Source organism: Python bivittatus, unplaced genomic scaffold (genome assembly GCF_059951505.1).
Source record: "Python bivittatus isolate LINGU-HERP-01145 unplaced genomic scaffold, Pbiv_v1 ctg000980_np1212, whole genome shotgun sequence".
Classification (NCBI taxonomy): Eukaryota; Metazoa; Chordata; class Lepidosauria; order Squamata; family Pythonidae; genus Python; species Python bivittatus.
In genome coordinates, this window is record NW_028277125.1 from 13,810,409 (window position 1) to 13,816,877 (window position 6,469).

Below are 6,469 nucleotides of genomic sequence, written 5' to 3' on the forward strand. Positions count from 1 at the left end.
ACAGCTGGAGGCACCCAGAGCCACTACTGGTCCAAGTCCCAGTCCCATATGTGCTTAGAGTGAATCAAAAGGGTCTGCAACTAATACTGACAGGTTAGTACTCATATCACCATGACCCATTGTGCATGATTTCAGTGGATGGGATATCATCTAAAACTTCACACACGTCATTAGTCCATTGCTTTGGTAAACAAGCCGGTGAGGTTGGTAAGGCCAAGAGAAAGGCTGGGTATGCACATCAAGATAAGCCACCATTTGTGTCAGCCATGGATTATTGAACAAGTCACAAAAACAGACATTTGGTTAGGCTCAAGTTCACAATGGCTGGCTTTCCTTGGAATTGAATGAGTGGGCTTAATCTTTACAGTATTTCTTTGTTAAGTAGAGTTCCAGTTAATAGTCATGATCTCTGGTTGATGTTTCATCAGGGGGCAGCTCATGATCCAGAGATGGTCAGCGCTAAAAGAATGAGCTAAACAAGTATGAATGAAATACCTGCCTGAGGTTGGCAAAGATAATGCCAGTTCAATAGCAAAGGAGGCTCAGGAAGCCGCACTGAGAAGATTTGGAAAGACGGAGGTTTAAAAAGAGCTGCTGAAGCCTGAAACTGAAGCAACATGATACATTGGACCATGATTAAGGCATGATAAGATCATTCAAACCATGCTGTACATCCAAACTGTGACTGATATTCTCTGCCTCTGATTTTAAGGGAAATTAAAAATGAGCATAGGCAAACTTGAAATCTTGGATTTCAAAAAAGTAGATTTTAATTACACTTGGAGTCAGATCTCTTAAGACTTAAAAGCCACTGAAAACTCTTTTGTGAAATTGTTCACAATTTTCTCCCTCTTAATGACAACGTAGAGAAGTTGATATTATATGTCACGGGCCTTTTGGTTTAGAGAACTGTGGCTCTTGAAAGGGAGGACATTACTCCCAAAGATGGGCATGATAAAGGACAGAAAAAGCAGGGACCTAACAGAAGCAGAAAAGATTAAGAAGAGGTGGCAAGAATACACAGAAGAACTCTACAAGAAAGATCTTAATGTCCCTGATGTCCATGCTGGTGTGATCACTGACCTTGAGCTGGACATCCTAAAGAGCAAAGTCAAGTGGGCCTTAGGAAGCATTACTAACAACAAAGCTAGCAGAGATGACAGTATTCCAGCTGAGTTATTTAAAATACTAAAAGATGATGCTGTTAAAGTGCTGCACTCAATATGCCAGCAAGTTTGGAAAACACAACAGTGGCCACGGGATTGGTAAAGGTCAGTTTACGTTCCAATTCCAAAGAAGGGCAATGCCAAAGAATGCTCAAACTATCGCACGATTGGGCTCATTTCACATGCTAGCAAGGTTATGCTCAAAATCCTTCAAACTAGGCTTCAGCAGTATGTGAACCGAGAACTACCGGATGTATAAGCTGGGTTTCGAAGAGGCAGAGGAACTAGAGATCAAACTGCCAACATTCGCTGGATCATAGAGAAAGCACGAGAGTTCCAGAAAAACATCTGCTTCATTGACTATGCAAAAGCCTTCGATTGTGTGGATCACAACAAACTGTGGCAAATTCTTAAAGAGATGGGGGTACCAGACCACCTTACCTGTCTCCTGAGAAATCTGTATGTGGGCCAGGAAGCAACAGTTAGAACCGGTCACGGAACAACCAACTGGTTCAAAATAGAGAAAGGAGCACGACAAGGCTGTATACTGTCACCCTGCTTATTTAACTTATATGCAGAGTACATCAAGAGAAATGCCAGGCTGGAAAAATCACAAAGCAGAGACATCACCTTGCCAACAAAGATCTGCATAATCAAAGCTATGGTTTTTCCAGTAGTAATGTATGGCTGTGAGAGCTGGACCATAAAGAAGGCTGAGCGCCAAAGAATTGATGCCTTTGAACTGTGGTGCTGGAGAAGACTCTTAAGAGTCCCCTGGACTGCTAGGAGGTCAAACCAGTCAATCTTAAAGGAAATCAACCCTGACTGCTCATTGGAAGGACTGATAATGAAGCTCAAGCTCAGATACTTTGGTCACCTAATGCAGACTCTTTGGAAAAGACCCTGATGCTGGGAAAGATTGAAGGCAAAAGGAGAAGGGGAGGGCAGAGGATGAGATGGTTAGATAGCATCACTGAAGCAATGAGCATGTAACTGAGCAAACTCAGGGAGGCAGTGAAGGACAGGAAGGTCTGGCGCGATATGGTTCATGGGGTCACGAAGAGTTGGACACGACTAAATGACTGAACAACAACAATAAATAAAACAAATAAAAATAAAAAATAATAAAAAATAAATTTAAATTAAATTAAAAAATCCTATATTTGTACTGTGCTTAGTTGTAAGCAAATGATACAATAAATAACATAAAATAAATACAAATAAAAAAAATTCCATAGGCCGTGGCCCCCGCCCAATGGAATACTCTCCCCCGAGAGGTAAGGCAGGCCCCAACTCTCTTGTCCTTCCAGAAAGCAGTCAAGACCTGGCTCTGCCAACTGGCATGGGGTGAAAAAAGGAGCAACCAACCCTGGGGATGGCTAGCACCTTGAAGATGCTCCCATATGTTAACATCTTACTGATCATCAACATCTTGGAAAATATTATTTGTGTACGTGTTTGGTTTTATTCTATTTTTACTGTATTTTATATTGTTTTTATTGTATTTTAATTAATATTTATTGTTGTTTTATTGTGAACCGCCCAGAGTCACTTTTTCGTGAGATGGGCAGTATCTAAATTTGAAATATAAATAAATAAAATAAATAAAATAAAATTACTACTACTATAGTTTGCAAACCCAGACAATTGCAGTTTGTCAAACAATGGTTAGAACAAACCATGGCTTAGCATTATGAACCCAGCCAGAGGGACTGGTGTGGAAATGAATGCAGGAATAGAATGTTTATTCTACGGCTATCTCAGGTATCATTCCATTAAACAAGCAGTTTACATGAACTTCCCTGTAGTTTCTTGCTTTGTGGTTGTGTGCAAGGAGTCATAGCAGACTCCTGGTGACTTTCCAAGATTCCTTCCACAAATACTCCCAGCATATCTAGAAAATATGCCATTTTCTGCCATTTCTTCCTCCCTTGCCTAAATTCAATGCATTTAACAGAGTCCACACCTCACTCTAGACCCTATTTTCCTTAACCAGGAGTGACTGAATAACTCCCAACAAGCTGCATTCACACAAAGCATTAAGCCTTAAACCTGGAGGGTGAAAGGCCCACATTAGGCTGTAATGTAGCATGTTGATGGCCACACTCCAAAAATGGATGAAGCCAAGATCTTTTTGTGGAGGAGGCTTCAGGAATGTTAATGGGTAAAGATGGTGCCTTAACCATCTACAAACTTTAAGACACCCAAATTGTCCCTTCAGTGTTGCAAAATGGAAGAGTACCACACTGTTAGCCCCATCTACTTTGGAGGCAGTTAAAGAAACTTTGATGCATAACCTCTTCCTCCTGCTACCCTTTTTGCACACCTGCCTTAAAGCATGGTTAATAAACCAAGAGTGTCTAGGATCACACAGCACTAAGCCCAAACCAAACTACATTATTTTCTAGCATGTGTCAGGACAGGCATGTGATAAAGACTGGGCTTGAGTTTCCCAAATGCATTGGACTAAAGACCCACCTTCTCCAGCCAATGGTCAAAGAGCGATGAGAAGTTTTTGTCAACCTATGAAGTTAGGTAAGTCTGTCCAGCATGCTAATTACAAAATGGTCCATAACAATTCTCAGGATTACTTCAGCCTTGCCATGTTGAGTGTGATGGAGCAGCAACTTTTATTTTCTTGTGTGCGTTTGTTGTATCCAACATCCATTAAATTCTTCACCAGTAGCTTAATTTTCTCATGTTCTTGTTCTCTTTCTTAATGGAAAATCTCACCTTAACTATCCTGTGTCTGATAGCCTTGCATTTGTTTTAGTCAAAACAAAGACTTTGTTTATTGAAGCTTTTATTTGCTTATGCTAACTAAGATTGTAGCAAACACAGCTTCCAAAGATTGGGGTGACTCCATTCTTTCAGACCTTTGGTTAAAAAGAAATAGCCAACAAAGGGCACATTTGCATGAGTTTCAACATGAATTGACAGAACCTGGAAATTATTTTTTAACTTCCATTAACTTTTTTGAACGTAGGAAACCTTTTTCCTACTTGAAAAAGATCAAAGAAGCTTGCATCAGTTGCTCTGCAGCTTATTAGCAACAATGGACTATATAACAAGGATATTGACAAACACTCCTAGACGTCAACTCTTCCTTTATCTCCTCCAACTATGCTCATGCATTACTCATTATTTATTTACTATATCCCAACTTTCTTCAATGAGCTCAAAGCAGCTTCCATGGGGGTCTCTATTTTATTCCTAAAAGAACAATTAGGTGAGTTTGGTTGGGCTGCATCCTGGAATGGCTGCAAAGTCTCTCTCCCCTGCCCCACCAAAATAAGTGGGGAGTACACCAATCTTGGTCATGAAGTTTGAGAAAGACAGATTTGTCCCTCCATTCTGTGTGCAGTAGAATCTCTGCTTCCTTTCCTCTCTCTCTCTTTTTTTTTTTTTTTTTTGCAATTGAAAAGGGGGAATCAGGAAGTGGTCGGTGGCTCCCCTCAACAGCAGAAGGGAGGCTACCTTGGGGGTTGCTAATTTGATTGATTCTCCTTCTTGGATCATTACCTTGTAGTAAAGAATAGGCATGTGCATCCCTATGACACCATAAGCTATAGGAGTATTCATTCCAAGAAGGATCATTCCTCCTGGTCATAGATAAGCAATCAGGCTTAATATGATCCACTGAAGAAGAACATGACTGTTCTGCTAAAAAAAAAATCAAGTGGCCCTTCAACCTAGGATCAAGTCAACATGACACTGGAAGATGAGCCCAGATCAGAAGGTATGCACTGGGGAAAAGCACAGGAGAAGAACAAGTAGCCCTGGTGCTTACTGTGTGCCTTGACTAAAGCTAAAAGGACAAGATGGCTAGATACCATCACTGATGACACAAATAGGAACTTACAAGGAGCTCAAAGAAACAATTATAGACAGTCTTGGCAAAATGATTTCCATCAAGTTATGAAGAGTTGGAAGCAAGTAAACAGTTCAGTGGTAGACTCTGGAGACTAGAGATTTGCTTATGCCATAATAAACTTCTAGTCTTTAAGGTTCCATGAATAATGTTTGCAATTTCCTAGGTGTGGTACTTAAAAGAAGAGTCTGTAATAAGACAAGGAGAGATAGACAAAAAAGAGTGGATGTTGAATGAATGTGGATTAAATATAAAAGTAAATTATCGGTATGAAAGTATGTTGAGGTTGTTTGGTCATGAAAGGATGAGAAGACTGAGAAAGTCATGATTGGATGATGCTGATGAGATCCTCAGAAAAAGAAAGGAGAGATCAAAAGGCAATGTATGCAGTGATATATGAATGTGGGGAAAACAAGGATGACGGGCAGAGATATGAAGACATATAGGGAATAATGTTGGTGTAAAGTAGGGAGCCAGACTGGTGTAGTGCTGAAGGCACCAGGCAAGAAAGCGGGAGACGGGGAGTTCTAGTCCCCCCTTAGGCACAAAGCCAGCTGGGTGACCTTGGGCCAGTCCCTCTCTCTCAGCCCTAGGAAGGAGGCATGGCGAACCACTTCTGAAATCTTGCCAGGAAATCTGCAGGGATGTGTCCAGAAATCAGCACTGACTCAAAGGCAAAAAACAAAAACAAAAAAGTCGATTCAGTTACAGTTCCTTTTTTTTTCTCAGCCACCTGCCTCCAGTTTTCCTTGGTTGCTACCATACAGGTGTCCAAGGGAAGGGGTGCAAGGGAGGGCCAATAACAAACATGCATCTTGATGTCATCGCTCAAATGTTGCAGCTTGCAAGCCACGTCAGATGTTGGGGTCAGGTACATAATAGCGTTCGTGGGATGATGTCACCAAGCACACCCCCAGCCTGCTGTGGATGCTGCCACGTCTTACTAATTTTCTGCACTTTGTATGACATTGCTTATGTCATATCATAAGCCATGGGAACAATATGATGTGCACGTATACAAATATAATATGTAATAGTTCTTATTGCTCCAGATCTAAACCCTACTGTTTAATCCAGAGGAAATAGCTTAAGAGTTGGTAATCCAAGTTCAGAAGGAGGACAAATAGGTTTTCTTAACTCTGTCCCACATTTTCCTTTCCTGTCACTTTTTATTCTTCCCACTTTATTGTCTAAATGGCTATATTGCCTTTTAAAATGGTATCTTGAGGACAAACCTTAAGGACGTCAGTCAAAGCTATCTGTGCTGAAAACGGCTTAGAAGAAATAGAAGGACAAGTGGAAGGGGAGAAAAAGGTTGTGAACAGATAATGATATTTTGGTTTGTGTGTTTTCCTGCAGTCATCCTCTTAATGGTGTTTTTAAACTTTCATTTTGGGAGCCAAAGGCAGCTGGTTACAGCTCTGCCTTCATG